Genomic DNA, 17,386 nt, shown 5'->3' with positions numbered 1-17,386 from the left:
TATATATATATATATATATATGTAAGCATAGTAACACATAAATATATATGTATGTAAGCATAGTAACACATAAATATATATGTATATACATATAGTAACACATAAATATATATGTATGTAAGCATAGTAACACATAAATATATATGTATATACACATAGTAACACATAAATATATATGTATATACACATAGTAACACATAAATATATATGTATATAAGCATAGTAACACATATATATATATATATATATATACATGTATATACACATAGTAACACATAAATATATATGTATATACACATAGTAACACATAAATATATATGTATGTAATCATAGTAACACATAAATATACAGGTATATGTAAATACACATAGTAACACATAAATATATATGTATATACACATAGTAACACATAAATATATATGTATATACACATAGTAACACATAAATAAATATATATATGTATGTAAGCATAGTAACACATAAATATATATGTATATACACATAGTAACACATAAATATATATGTATATACACATAGTAACACATTAATATATATGTATGTAAGTAAGCATATACATATATATTTACAGGGAATACATTGTTACCATAAACCGCTATGTAAAGACACTTTTGACTGCCGTTTTTTTCTAACACCCCTTATAACTGCTTTGTACAGTTATTTTTTTTTATTATTTTTTTTTTTTTAAATGCTACATTTCTTTTAAGAAAAACCATCACTACACTTAAATTTATGGGCCATTGGGGACATTTTTAAAATTAACCAGAGATATGATCTCTGGTTAAAGGGTCAGTAAACACCAGATATAAAAAATTATATATTTACAGTTTTAGTATTTACCATTTTTTTATATGGGATAAACGTTCCCTGACTAGCGTTATACATATTTTATGCAATAAAACATGTCTCCGGTCACATATTTGTAAAACCACCCTCTATGCCACTCTGTTTATTTTTTGTCTTCTTTACAGTTTATTAGTAATGTGATCAACCAATGAGAGTGCTTTATCACACTCCTGACTCTCCCCTGACCTGCCTACCAAGCACTCTCTTGCAGAAATAATAACGCGGCAATCCGATATTTACTTTTCTGACAGCTGAGGAGAAGAGCAAGAAAGTGTGCACGTGCAGATTTAGGGAAATAAACTGAGCGTAAACGAACACGGTCAATAGACTTCAATGGCGCAATCGGTACCCCTCTGATAGGAGCAAGCGGCATGAAACAGAAAAAAAGTACAGGCAGTGGGCAGTCAGCAGTATTAAAAATAATAATCTTTGAGAGCAAATTATATGTTTAATTATAAAAATAACAAACTTAAAACATAGTTATTATAACATTTATAAAGTTTGTCTTTCTTGTTATGGATTAACATTTCTGAAGTTTACTGGCCCTTTAACTTTCGGAGTGCTAATTGCTGCTGCAAGCTCGTGGTAGCAATAACCAGCCACTTGTAATGTCTGGTTATTTGTTATTTTGGCCGTAAACGGTCAAATTTCCCCGTTTACAGGCGCGCAATAAATTAGCTCTCCACTTGTAATCTAGTCCTTTATTTTTACAATTGTATGTCCCCTTAGGAAACAACGCTTTCTGGGGATTTTCCTGGACCAATTTTTTATTTTAATTAAGTACTCACCTTTCGAAAAACTCACTGTGTTTGCTGTCACCAGGTTTAAATCCAGATGTATTTGAACATTCATTTTCATCCTTCATACCCTTAATTGCCGTGACAACTATTATAGGGGAACCTCCATACTCTGATCTTTCGGTACTTACCAGAATATTCTCAGTATGATATTTCAGAACACAATTTTAAGCCCATACCCAGTTTTTTTTTTCTTTGTAATCATGAGAAATAATGTGTTGTGTCCTGACATTTTGGGAGGTTTGTAGATCTGTCTTGGTTTTTTTTTTTCTATGTCCCACAACACAAATAATTGGAAATATGGACAATTGAATCAGCCTATCATTAGATGTGCTGTATTTCCCTGGTAATGTGCCAATAGCCTGCCAAGGGAGAACGGAGATAATATCTCGGGAACTGCAGGTCATGTCAGGAGACTTAATGGCTCTTGTAGCTTCTAGGATACCTTTAATAAATGTGCATCTTTCGGATGTCTCGCCATGCAGACCTCAGACACATACCACAGGTTATAACGTATATACTGCATTAGTTACGCCATTTTTTTTAGTCAAAACGTAAACTTAAGCCTTCTGGAAAAATTATGTGGGAGTCAAGCAGAAGCACTGACTGATAAGAAACATCAGGCCAACCTAGTCTGCTCTTTTCCTAACAAGTTCAAAGCCTTAGGCTGTAATTGATCCGAGGTCCTCATTTATACACATGACAGCCCTTTGTTTTCCTGTGTGCAATTTTAAATTCCCGTACTATTTAAAGGGGCACGAGAAACATTTTTTTTTGTGTTTAATAAGATATTTTAAAGGGACACTCTAGTCAAATAATCTTTTATGATTCAGAAAGAGCATTTAGTTTTGCACAGTCTTTTTATATACACACTTTCTGGGGAACAAGCTCCTACTGAGCATGTGCACAAGCTCATAGGGTATATGTATACTAGTATGTGATTGGCTGATGTCTGTCACATGATACAGGGGGTGGAAAATGGGAGAAAAAATTAATTTGCCAGAAAAAAAATCTACTGCTTATTTGAAATTTAGAGTAGGTGTTATTGCATTGTCTTTTTATTAGGCACTTGTTAATTATGCAATTCTACTGTATTTAGTGGTCCTTTAAATGTTATTACATATTGAGAACGTGTTTGTATGCCAAATATAACTGCTTACAACAGCCTTGTGAAAGCATGTCCCTATCCACTAATCAGCTATAAGGCATGTCCCTATCCACTAATCAGCTATAAGGCATTCCCCTATCCACTAATCAGCTATAAGGCATTCCCCTATCCACTAATCAGCTATAAGGCATGCCCCTATCCACTAATCAGCTATAAGGCATGCCCCTATCCACTAATCAGCTATAAGGCATGTCCCTATACACTAATCAGCTATAAGGCATGTCCCTATCCACTAATCAGCTATAAGGCATGCCCCTATCCACTAATCAGCTATAAGGCATGCCCCTATCCACTAATCAACTATAAGGCATGTCCCTATCCACTAATCAGCTATAAGACATGCCCCTATCCACTAAACAGCTATAAGGCATGTCCCTATCCACTAATCAACTATAAGGCATGCCCCTATCCACTAATCAGCTATAAGGCATGCCCCTATCCACTAATCAGCTATAAGGCATGCCCCTACCCACTAATCAGCTATAAGGCATGTCCCTATCCACTAATCAGCTATAAGGCATGTCCCACTCCCTACCCAATAATCAGCTCTCTCTTATGAGTAAGTTTGTGTTTTCTTTAGTCTGTTTCATATATCTGTATTTCTGTTTTGTCATGGATCACTGTTACTGTGTACCTTACTGATTTACCCAGCTCTACAGATTTTGGCGCCTCTTTACAAATAAATACATAATAAACATGTAAAAATCCTTTAAAGGGAAATAAATATATATCTTTACAGTATTTAAAAATGTATCTCACTATTGATATTTAAAAAATAAATTGCCCATGGCTGAATAAACCAACTTTTTTTCTCTGGAAGTTGTCTATTTCAGGCTTTGGCTAATGGATAACTGGAATCTATTGTTACAGTATATGTATATATGTTTTGTTTTTTAAGTGGGGGTTTAGAATAGGCATAACTCTTTTTTTATTTTTGGTAATTTGTTGTTTTCTGTAATGGTAGTTTTTTTGGTAATGGTAGGTTTGTTAGTTTTAAGGTAAGGTTATTATCCTATGAATAAGTGCCGCAAGGCACAAAATGCGTAAGGGTTGGACCTCCTTTCCATGTGTCCTTTTGCTGTGTTTTTAAATGCTAAAGTAAAAGTTTAAGTTTTACTACTTTCAAGTCACCGGAGTGTTGCCGCTTTCTTCTATACTGTGCTTACGGCACGCTCAGCTGTTGGAAGTGCACCACACCTTGGTATTGTGGTCTGTATGGCCTCCCGTAGTTGCCTCGCTTCTAGTTTTTTCAGTGATTGAAGAGGATTGTGTCCGGATCTGGAGCAGTGTGGTTACTTGAATCTAGTTTTTTTTTATTTTTAAAGGTACTATTAGGTGTTTTTTTTACAGTTAAGGTTAGTCTGTTTTAGGGTAACTTAGGGGGCGTTAGGTTATGGGATTTAGATGTAAGTTTCTTTGTAATGGGGCTGTGGTGGTTTAGGGGTTAATAGTGTAGTGGGTTATTTTGCAATGGGGGTTGTGGCAGTTTAGGGGTTAATAGCGTAGTGGGTTATTTTCCGATGCAGGTTATGGCAATTTAGGGCTTAATAGTGTAGTGGGTTACTTTGCGACATGGGGTGTGGCGGGTTTTGGGGTAAATAGAATAGTTTAGTACTGTTTCCTATGGCCAAACTATTTACGCAACCTTTCAGGTCGCATAAAAAGTTTTAACGTTAAATGCGATTGTGTTAGATCAATTGCATTTACTTTCAACATGTAATACAAGCTGACATTGCCGCTCAACGCTGCCCATAGAAAATATAGGGAGCGTAAATTATTGCAAATTTGCACAAACAAATTTGCGATAATTTAAACAGCATGCCACTTGTAATATGTATGTGAGCGTAAAGAACACCCCGATCTCACGATCACGCTTACTATAGTGCTCCACCTGTAATCTGGCCCTTAATCAGTTATATTTCTATCTTATTTTCCACATTCCTCTTCTCTAAAATAAAAAATCCTGTATGTTTTGTGCCCTGAAATATTCATAACTGTGGCACGATTTTTATATCTGCCTTCTATAATAAATGAAATTTGTATTTTTATAAAAAAGGAAGTTCTGAGAATAACAGAGAAAATAATTGGATTTGTAGACAGAACATATTTTAGGATGACAGTCAAATCCCTTGTTCAATAGAGAGGCCTGGAATAAATAAGACTTTAAAGAGACGGTGACCTCATTGAAGTCAATAAGGCAAGTGATGTGTGGAAGAATGTCTTCCTAATTAGTATTTTGTTTATATTTATTACAGGAACAATTAACTCTTTATCAGCATCCAAAATAATACAGTAAAGAAAATGAAGAAAACCAATTATCACTTTTAATGTCCTGAAAAAATATTGTTGCTACATTTTTCTTGTATTTTTTAGGCCCAAAGTTCATTTTGTGGGAGATCTGCAAAGGCCCCCTTATACATTAAATGATTTTATTGTTACCTAAGAATACAGATGTTTCTTTTAAAAGAAAAAAATTGACAGGGAGTTTTTAAGATATATTTTTTTTGTATGGAACTTTTTTTTCTCTCTATAGAATTGTTGCTTGCCTTTAAAAATGATGACTGCCAAACTGCTTTTATTTTATATATGCAGACTGTAGCCAGCACAGCCAATGTGGAGCTGTGCCTCTCGGCTCATTAAAAAAAAACAGGCACGAGCTCCCGAGTCTCCGAAAAGAGGGAACTCCCTGTAACAACGTTACATGCACGGATCATTCATCTTCATGTTTACTAGGTGCCTGGGGAGTGCAATATTTCAGGTGTATACATGTGTATATATGTATACATATGTATATGTACATAATATGTGTATATATATATATATATATACCGTATTGTCCCGACTATAGGCCGCACTTTTTTCCCCTAATGTAAGTCTTTAAACTAGGGGTGCGGCCTACATTCGGGATGTTACTCTCTGCTGCTCTCATACAGGGATAATTGTGCCCCTACGAACAATGTGCCACTGAAAATGCTAATTACCGGTATTCCTCCCCCTCTGGCATTCCACAGAGTGCCTGGCTTTAACTGTATTTTCCCTACAAACACCAGACAGGCAGGTGAGGGTATACGGTAAAAACGGTAAGCGCTGTTTATTTATTTAAAACTACAATGCCCATGATTCATTTGGCCAATGAAGGAGCCAGTGTTATAAGTGCGCGTGCGCCCGGGTCCGCATGCGCTTTAAAATCTAATCTGACAGAACCTGAAAGGAGAGACACAGAGCCACCACGCCAGCACACCACTGCTTAATAGGGTGAGTAGTGGCACTATGTGAAGGAAGGAACCTAAGTGGGTTAAGAGGAGGAAGCCTGTTAGAGTTATGAGGGGGCTAAGAGGTTAAGGAAGCGTCTGCATTTGAGAGGGGGGGAGGATGAGAGGGGCTGTGCATGAGCATAAGATTAGAGCTGTGTGAAGGAGGAGGCTGAGAGTGTAAGGATATACTTTTTGGGAGGGAGAGAGGTGTATGAGGGAGAGGGGCTGAAAGGGTCAGGGGTGCAGTTAAAAATTAAATTTCTTTAAAATGGCACCAAACTTTAGGGGTGCGGCCTATAATCAGGAGCGGCCTATACTCGGGACAATACGGTATATATATATATTCATAGGGATATTATTTTACAATGTATAAAGATAGATGGATATGTATACATATATATATAGATATATACATTTAAAAATAAAAAAATCTTCTAAGTGAAGAACATAGGTATTTGAAGCATTTATTAACACACCTTCGGCTTTAGAGCACCCATAAAAGTCTATAGGGAAATTGAGCTATTGCAGGAGCGTTATCCGATCCGATGTTAGCTTGCTTGAGCCTTTCACTTTCACACTAACCTTTTACTTTCAACTTTTAATACCAGTTCATATAGGATCGCTATTGATTTACCTTGAGTGCTATTAGCGCTCAATAACACTAATATTTTTACGTTACACTTGAAATCTAGGCCATGGACAGTATTTTTAAAGGGACATTAAACCCAACCTTTTTCTTTCATGGTTCAGAAAAAGAATACAATTTTAAATGGCATTCCAAATTACTTCTACTGTGTGCTAATTCGCATGGGCAGTATTTTTTCCAAGAAAGGTGCAACCCTAAGCAGGTAGCGCCGCTCTATATGTCATTAAACTGCACAAAGGAAAAGCAAAGAGTGGAGGGCAAGGTCAAAAACGGTAGGATATTTGTATTTCCAAATTTTAAATATAATACATATATTTCAAAATAAAAAAGTAAGCATTTTGCATGATATAAGGATGTAGCTTACAGAGATTGATGCAGAATAAGGGCAGTATTGTGTTAGCCAGTGTAGTCAAAGAAAGTAAAAATCCTCTTGCAAAACAAGAACAAAAGCAGTGTGCAAGTGATACATTTAAAGAGATATAAAACACTAAATACATGCTAGAAAGAATGATGGTTTCATAGAAAAGATTAGTCTGAGAATAACATGTAGATGCATTCTTTAAAGTTTCATCAGCTGTTTAAATAGTTACAAATTAATTCTAAAGTTTTAGTGTCTATAAAACAATGGGAACTGCCAGGTTGTGACTTAGTTTACCTTCTCTGCTGTGGCCAATTAGAGACAGATATAAATAGGTAACAGGTTTCAGAATGGAATTACAGGAAAAGGGGACAAAATAAATAATGAATGTATATTGCAGTCTTTAAATATATATATATGTATACGATTTATCATTTTATATAACCATCTCAAAGTGTTTAATGTTATTTTAATGGCTAACTAATAGCGTATTAAGGGCTAGATTACAAGTGGAGCGCTATTTAGCGCTTTCGATATAGCGCTAATTATTAGGAGTTGAAAGGAAAAAGTTAAAGCGCGTTTGCGCTAACCTGATGCGTGCAAAAGGCCGAACTTACAATATCGTGCGCACAATATCCTATTCCCCCATAGAAGTCAATAGAGCAAAAAAAGTGGGGGGAAAAAACTAAAACCCTACTCAAGTGCTAACCCGATCGCATATTCTCATGTGTGCTAACCCGACATAAAAATATTAATGTTTTACATTCCAATGTTCTGCACATACCAGAATATACTCTATTTATTTATATATATATATATATATATATATATATATATATATATATATATATATATATATATATATATATATATATAAATAATGTTTTTGTACAATATATACCTATACCAATATATATATATATATATATATATATATATATACACACACATGATTATATATATATAGGAATATCTATTTATAAATACTTAGAACATATTCACTTATATGCAGAACATTGAAATGTGAAAGCTGACCATCACTAATATAAAATATGCTGTTTTTATTGGTCCAACTGAGAGTGAGTACAAAGTCAATTTTCTACAGAGCTTTACCTTGTGCCATTGTACTATAAATGTAATTCCTGATAATGAGAGTGTAGACCAAATATACGTCAATGTTTAATAAACAGCAGCTGTGATAAATATACCTTCATTTATGGCATCCACAAAACTGTTACCTGTTGTGCCATCACTGAAAGTGACAACATATGGGCCTTCGACCCTTATGTAAAGTAATATTGCACAAAGTCTCGGCATAGTAAGTAATCATAGAATGAACAGTAGAAAAAAATCTAGAAATGAATAATTAGGAAAATGAAATACATACAGTGCAATGCATTCTGTGAAATGAAACTTTGATACCTAATATTGAAGTCAAACAATATACGGTAGTTCCCATGAATCTGGGTACTTCTGGTAGCAATGAGTGAATGTTTCAGCACCTTCATTAAAAATGCCACACTTGTACTAAATGTCAAGTATTTGCTGAACATTCAGCATTTCCTTTTTTCAAAAAAAGGTTTTTAATTTTCCCTTTATTAGATGCAATATTTGAAAATTAACATTCAAATGGTCTTCAATGTTTGTCTTTTGGAATCAGTATTTAAATGTAATGAAATGTTAACATGTGCAACTCATGATGTGTTTAGTTGGGATTCTGGGGGTGATATAGAGGAAACTTTAATCATTTCTGTACCCCTCCCAAACCGCAAAGGTGCCAGCTGCCCTGAATTTGCACACTAGTACCTTCTTTTTACAAGTCCGGTCCTTTATGTGAGCTTAGAGAGGGGTAAACAAAGGGGATGGGATGAAACGATAGGGACCCCCTTTTAACTCTTAGTTTTTATTTGTAAAAATGTTGTTTAATTATGTTTTGTGTGCACTTTGTTTTTATATTTCTTTATCTTAGGGTTATTATTTTTTGGGGGGGCTGCTACATTTTTCAGACCATTGTTTTATATTTTATTGTTTTATTATATATGTGTTTTTTTAATCATATCAATTTACCTGTACCTCTTCTAAATATAAATATATTCCAGTAAAAAAGGATTCACTCTCAGGAATTTAAGACAAACTGTGTCAACATTTATTTGATTGACGTTTCAGGGGTCAAATGTTCCCTTCTTCAGAACTGTGAAACAAATGTACAATTCCACAATATATAGTGCAAGGTGTGTGGCAAACAATAACATACCCCTCCTTGTTAAAGTGCCTACTTCTTGCTTGTTGTTGCTCTTTAGTTATTTAATTTTTCCTGATAATATGAACAGAACTTCAGCACGGGTGTCTGTGAAGTCTTATAACGCCTGCTCAGTCCACTCACTGCTTCTCCAATGTGGTCTGTTTGGTCCGTGTCACCTGATCCTAACACCAAGTCAGGAGGAATTTCAGGCGTATTGATCCGTAATCTGTGAAGAAAATTCTTACTCTGCGCAGAGTTTGTGGATGAAAAAGTAGTCCCTTATAATCCGATATAATCCTTCTTCTGTATGCGAACCTTTATAAAGGTACACCATCAACAGGTATCACCGATACACAGCTTTCTCAAGACTTGATAAAGCCATGTATTGGTGAAACGCGTCGACACCCATGCTGAAGCTCTGTTCATATTATCAGGAAGAAGTAAATTACTAAAGAGCAACATCAAGCAAGAGGTAGGCACTTTAACAAGGGGTGTAAGAGTCCGGACGTAGTGTGCTAGCATACCGCTATCAGCTGTATACAAAGTCTTATATGAACTTTTAATGATAATTCCAAGTACACTCTTATAAAGGTATTTTAAAACATCTCACCTACTACAGGTATACTTCACTTTATAGCGCTTCACTTTACAGCGATTCGCTAATACAGCGCTTTGTGGAGCTGAAGTTCAACCTCCAAGGATTTTGAAATAGTGCTGTAATCATCATGAGATTACGAGAAAAGTGACTGGCACCATTTTGTTATGCACAGTTTACTCTGTTTACAGCATTTCAGTGCAAACTGTGTCTCAGTGTTATAGACTGGCAAATTTTACTACAGTCATTGTCACTATTTTACAGGTACAGTATTTATTGAATACTGTGCTGAGCTAGTGTTAAACTAAACTTAGTGCTATTGCACACTTAATATATATAAGTTCAAACATGTTTTCAAGTTTTTAAATACACTGGCAAGTGAAATGAAAGCTAAAACCGCATTGTTTCATTTTAAGGCGGTTTTCACTTTACAGCGGGGCTCCGGTCCCTAACCCGCTGTATGAGCGGGGTATACCTGTACTTGAATTAAGCTTAAAGAGTTAAAAGTACCACAACACTAAAGGGATACTTTTAAACTTTCTATGAAAAAGGATAAAATCCTAAGTGCTGGACATTTTAATTATAACCATTGTTATTCAGTTACTATTCCAACAATTTAACTGATACAGGTGGTTCTATTTTGCAAAAGGAGAATTCTCCAAAGGAGACTTTTCAAGCGCTTTGAGACTGATTGTATTTGCAATATTTTGTATTTTTGTATTTGATTGAATATAGTACAATCAAACTAAAGAAATGACCGGTCATATTATGTAAATTTTAGAGAATTTTTATGAGCAATACAATCATAAGATTGTTATAATTATTTATTAAACAGTTTTTTGGTATTTCGATATCCTTTGTTGAAGATTTGGTTTTATGTAAGCACATACAACACATTTTAATTCAACTATTTTTTGATATTATAGTCAGCCTTTGTTGAAAATTCTATTATTTTTTTATAGTTATCCTTTGTTGCAGATTTTGTTTTTATGAAACCACAAATAACACATTTTTTTCAACTATTTTTTGATATCATAGTTATCCTTTGTTGAAAATGCAACAATTTTTTGATAACATACACCTAGATTAGGAGCTGTGCGATGCTAACGAGCAGTTTTTTCTCACCGCTCACTTACCTACAGCGCTGGTATTACAGGTTTTTACAAACCCTTCGTTAAAAGACAAGAAGTGAGCGTTGAGCAAAATTTTGCTCATTACCGCACTCCAATACCAGCGTTGCTTAAGTCAGCGGTGAGCGGGTCGTACGTGCTCGTGCACGATTTTCCCATAGGAATCAACGGGGAAAGCCGGCTAAAAAAAAAGTCTTAACACCTGCAAAAAAGCAGCGTAAAACTCCTTAACGCAGCCCCATTGATTCCTATGGGGAAATAAAAGTTATGTCTACACCTAACACCCTAACATGAACCCTGAGTCTAAACACCCCTAATCTTATACTTATTAACCCTTAATATGCCGCCCCCGACATCGCCAACACCTACATTATAATTATTAACCCCTAATATGCCGCTCCGGACACCGCCGCCACCTACATTATATGTATTAACCCCTAATCTGCTGACCCAACATCGCCGCAACCTACCTACATTTATTACCCCTAATCTGCCGCCCCCAACGTCGCCGCCACTATATTAAAGTTATTAACCCCTAACCTAAGTCTAACCCTAACACCCCCTAACTTAAATATAATTTAAATAAATCTAAATAAAATTACTATAATTAACTAAATTATTCCTATTTAAAACTAAATACTTACCTATAAAATAAACCCTAAGATAGATACAATATAACTAATAGTTACATTGTAGCTAGCTTAGGGTTTATTTTTATTTTACAGGCAAGTTTGTATTTATTTTAACTAGGTAGAATAGTTATTAAATAGTTATTAACTATTTAATAATTACCTAGCTAAAATAAATACAAAAGTACCTGTAAAATAAAACCTAACCTAAGTTACAATAACACCTAACACTACACTATAATTAAATAAATTAACTAAATTAAATACAATTACCTAAATTAAATTAGCTAAAGTACAAAAACAAACATACACTAAATTACAGAAAATAATAAACAAATTACAGATATTTAAACTAATTACACCTAATTTAATAGCCCTATTAAAATAAAAAAGCCCCCCCCAAAATAAAAAAAAAAACCTAGCCTAAACTAAACTACCAATAGCCCTTAAAAGGGCCTTTTGCGGGGCATTGCCCCAAAGAAATCAGCTCTTTTACCTGTAAAAAAAAAATACAAACAACCTCCCCAACAGTAAAACCCACCACCCACACAACCAACCCCCCAAATAAAATACTATCTAAAAAACCTAAGCTCCCCATTGCCCTGAAAGGGCATTTGGATGGGCATTGCCCTTAAAAGGGCAGTTAGCTCTATTGCAGCCCAAAGTCCCTAACCTAAAAATAAAACCCACCCAATACACCATTAAAAAAACCTAACACTAACCCCCTGAAGATCGACTTACCGGGAGAAGTCTTCATCCAAGCCGAGCCAAAGTCCTCAACAAAGCCGGGAGAAGTCTTCATCCAAGCCGGTGGAAGTGGTCCTCCGGACGGGCAGAAGTCTTCATCCATCCGACGTGGAGCGGGTCCATCTTCAAGACATCCGACGCGGAGCATCCTCTTCATCCGGAGTCTTCTTACTGAATGAAGGTAACTTTAAGTGACGTCATCCAAGATGGCGTCCCTTAGATTCTGATTGGTTAATAGAATTCTATCAGCCAATCGGTATTAAGGTAGAAAAAATCCTATTGGCTCATCCAATCAGTCAATAGGATTGAGCTTGCATTCTATTGGCTGTTCCAATCAGCAAATAGAATGCGAGCTCAATCCTATTGGCTGATTGGATCAGCCAAAAAGATTGAACTGCGATCCTATTGGCTGATTGCATCAGCCAATAGGATTTTTTCTACCTTAATTCCGATTGGCTGATAGAATTCTAGAATTCAGTAAGAAGACTCCGGATGAAGAGGATGCTCCGCGTCGGATGTCTTGAAGATGCACCCGCTCCGCGTCGGATGGATGAAGATAGAAGATGCCGTCTGGATGAAGACTTCTGCCCGTCTGGAGGACCACTTCACCCAGCTTGGATGAAGACTTCTCTCGGCTTCGTTGAGGACTTCGGCCCGGCTTGGATGAAGACTTCTCCCGGTAAGTCGATCTTCAGGGGGTTAGTGTTAGGATTTTTTAAGGGTGTATTGGGTGGGTTTTATTTCTCTTGTTAAGTGTATCCAGTCCACGATCATCCATTACTTGTGGGATATTCTCCTTCCCAACAGGAAGTTGCAAGAGGATCACCCACAGCAGAGCTGCTATATAGCTCCTCCCCTCACTGCCATATCCAGTCATTCTCTTGCAACACTCAACTAAGATGGAGGTCGTAAGAGGACTGTGGTGTTTTATACTTAGTTTATTTCTTCAATCAAAAGTTTGTTATTTTTAAATGGTACCGGAGTGTACTGTTTATCTCAGGCAGTATTTAGAAGAAGAATCTGCCTGCGTTTTCTATGATCTTAGCAGAAGTAACTAAGATCCTTTGCTGTTCTCACATATTCTGAGGAGTGAGGTAACTTCAGAGGGGGAATAGCGTGCAGGTTTTCCTGTAATAAGGTATGTGCAGTTAAAATATTTTTCTAGGGATGGAATTTGCTAGAAAATGCTGCTGATACCGAAGTAATGTAAGTAAAGCCTTAAATGCAGTGATAGCGACTGGTATCAGGGTTATTAATAGAGATACATACTCTTATAAAAGTGTATTTTAAAACGTTTGCTGGCATGTTTAATCGTTTTTTATATATGTTTGGTGATAAAACTTATTGGGGCCTAGTTTTTTCCACATGGCTGGCTTGAATTTTGCCTAGAAACAGTTCCCTGAGGCTTCCCACTGTTGTAATATGAGTGGGAGGGGCCTATTTTGGCATTTTTTTGCACAGCAAAAATTACAGACACAGACATCCAGCTTCTTCCTGCATGATCCAGGACTTCTCTGAAGGTCTCAAAAGGCTTCAAAAGTCGTATTGAGGGAGGTAAAAAGCCACAGTAGAGCTGTGGCAGTTGTTGTGACTGTTTAAAAAACGTTTTTGTCATTTGTTATTCCGTTTTTGGTATTAAGGGGTTAATCATCCATTTGCAAGTGGGTGCAATGCTCTGCTAACTTATTACATACACTGTAAAAAATTTGTTAGTGTAACTGCATTTTTTCACTGTTATTTCAAAATTTGGGAAAATTTGTGTTTCTTAAAGGCGCAGTAACGTTTTTTATATTGCTTGTAAACTTGTTTTAAAGTGTTTTCCAAGCTTGCTAGTCTCATTGCTAGTCTGTTTAAACATGTCTGACACAGAGGAACCTACTTGTTCATTATGTTTGAAAGCCATGGTGGAGCCCCATAGGAGAATGTGTACTAAATGTATTGATTTCACCTTAAACAGTCAAGATCAGTCTTTATCTATAAAAGAATTATCACCAGAGGGTTCTGTCGAGGGGGAAGTTATGCCGACTAACTCTCCCCACGTGTCAGACCCTTCGCCTCCCGCTCAGGGGACGCACGCTAATATGGCGCCAATTACATCAGGGACGCCCATAGCGATTACCTTGCAGGACATGGCTGCAATCATGAATAATACCCTGTCAGAGGTATTATCTAGATTGCCTGAATTAAGAGGCAAGCGCGATAGCTATGGGGTTAGGAGAGATACAGAGCGCGCAAATGCTGTTAGAGCCATGTCTGATACTGCGTCACAGTATGCAGAACATGAGGACGGAGAGCTTCAGTCTGTGGGTGACATCTCTGACTCGGGGAAACCTGATTCAGAGATTTCTAATTTTAAATTTAAGCTTGAGAACCTCTGTGTATTGCTTGGGGAGGTATTAGCTGCTCTGAATGACTGTAACACAGTTGCAATTCCAGAGAAATTGTGTAGGCTGGATAGATACTATGCGGTGCCGGTTTGTACTGACGTTTTTCCTATACCTAAAAGGCTTACAGAAATTATTAGCAAGGAGTGGGATAGACCCGGTGTGCCCTTTTCCCCACCTCCTATATTTAGAAAAATGTTTCCAATAGACGCCACTACACGGGACTTATGGCAGACAGTCCCTAAGGTGGAGGGAGCAGTTTCTACTTTAGCAAAGCATACCACTATCCTGGTTGAGGACAGTTGTGCTTTTTCAGATCCAATGGATAAAAAATTGGAGGGTTACCTTAAGAAAATGTTTATTCAACAAGGTTTTATTTTACAGCCCCTTGCATGCATTGCGCCTGTCACTGCTGCGGCGGCATTCTGGTTTGAGGCCCTGGAAGAGGCCATCCAGACAGCTCCATTGAATTAAATTATTGACAAGCTTAGAACGCTTAAGCTAGCTAACTCATTTGTTTCTGATGCCATTGTTCATTTGACTAAACTAACGGCTAAGAATTCCGGATTCGCCATCCAGGCGCGTAGGGCGCTATGGCTTAAATCCTGGTCAGCTGATGTGACTTCAAAGTCTAAATTACTCAACATTCCTTTCAAGGGGCAGACCTTATTCGGGCCTGGCTTGAAGGAAATTATTGCTGACATTACTGGAGGCAAGGGTCATACCCTTCCCCAGGACAGGGCCAAATCAAAGGCCAAACAGTCTAATTTCCGTGCCTTTCGAAATTTCAAGGCAGGAGCAGCATCAACTTCCTCCGCTTCAAAACAAGAGGGAAGTGTTGCTCATTCCAGACAGGCCTGGAAACCTAACCAGTCCTGGAACAAGGGCAAGCAGGCCAGAAAGCCTGCTGCTGCCCCCAAGACAGCATGAAGGAACGGCCCCCTATCCTTCATGCTGTCTATTTATTACCCCTAATCTGCCGCCCCCAACGTCGCCGCCACTATATTAAAGTTATTAACCCCTAACCTAAGTCTAACCCTAACACCCCCTAACTTAAATATAATTTAAATAAATCTAAATAAAATTACTATAATTAACTAAATTATTCCTATTTAAAACTAAATACTTACCTATAAAATAAACCCTAAGATAGATACAATATAACTAATAGTTACATTGTAGCTAGCTTAGGGTTTATTTTTATTTTACAGGCAAGTTTGTATTTATTTTAACTAGGTAGAATAGTTATTAAATAGTTATTAACTATTTAATAATTACCTAGCTAAAATAAATACAAAAGTACCTGTAAAATAAAACCTAACCTAAGTTACAATAACACCTAACACTACACTATAATTAAATAAATTAACTAAATTAAATACAATTACCTAAATTAAATTAGCTAAAGTACAAAAACAAACATACACTAAATTACAGAAAATAATAAACAAATTACAGATATTTAAACTAATTACACCTAATTTAATAGCCCTATTAAAATAAAAAAGCCCCCCCCAAAATAAAAAAAAAAACCTAGCCTAAACTAAACTACCAATAGCCCTTAAAAGGGCCTTTTGCGGGGCATTGCCCCAAAGAAATCAGCTCTTTTACCTGTAAAAAAAAAATACAAACAACCTCCCCTACAGTAAAACCCACCACCCACACAACCAACCCCCCAAATAAAATACTATCTAAAAAACCTAAGCTCCCCATTGCCCTGAAAGGGCATTTGGATGGGCATTGCCCTTAAAAGGGCAGTTAGCTCTATTGCAGCCCAAAGTCCCTAACCTAAAAATAAAACCCACCCAATACACCATTAAAAAAACCTAACACTAACCCCCTGAAGATCGACTTACCGGGAGAAGTCTTCATCCAAGCCGAGCCAAAGTCCTCAACAAAGCCGGGAGAAGTCTTCATCCAAGCCGGTGGAAGTGGTCCTCCGGACGGGCAGAAGTCTTCATCCATCCGACGTGGAGCGGGTCCATCTTCAAGACATCCGACGCGGAGCATCCTCTTCATCCGGAGTCTTCTTACTGAATGAAGGTAACTTTAAGTGACGTCATCCAAGATGGCGTCCCTTAGATTCTGATTGGTTAATAGAATTCTATCAGCCAATCGGTATTAAGGTAGAAAAAATCCTATTGGCTCATCCAATCAGTCAATAGGATTGAGCTTGCATTCTATTGGCTGTTCCAATCAGCAAATAGAATGCGAGCTCAATCCTATTGGCTGATTGGATCAGCCAAAAAGATTGAACTGCGATCCTATTGGCTGATTGCATCAGCCAATAGGATTTTTTCTACCTTAATTCCGATTGGCTGATAGAATTCTAGAATTCAGTAAGAAGACTCCGGATGAAGAGGATGCTCCGCGTCGGATGTCTTGAAGATGCACCCGCTCCGCGTCGGATGGATGAAGATAGAAGATGCCGTCTGGATGAAGACTTCTGCCCGTCTGGAGGACCACTTCACCCAGCTTGGATGAAGACTTCTCTCGGCTTCGTTGAGGACTTCGGCCCGGCTTGGATGAAGACTTCTCCCGGTAAGTCGATCTTCAGGGGGTTAGTGTTAGG

The sequence above is a fragment of the Bombina bombina genome, chromosome 3 (assembly GCF_027579735.1).
Source record: "Bombina bombina isolate aBomBom1 chromosome 3, aBomBom1.pri, whole genome shotgun sequence".
Classification (NCBI taxonomy): Eukaryota; Metazoa; Chordata; class Amphibia; order Anura; family Bombinatoridae; genus Bombina; species Bombina bombina.
The sequence above is the reverse complement of the archived record's forward strand: the minus strand, read 5'-3'. Positions refer to the sequence as shown.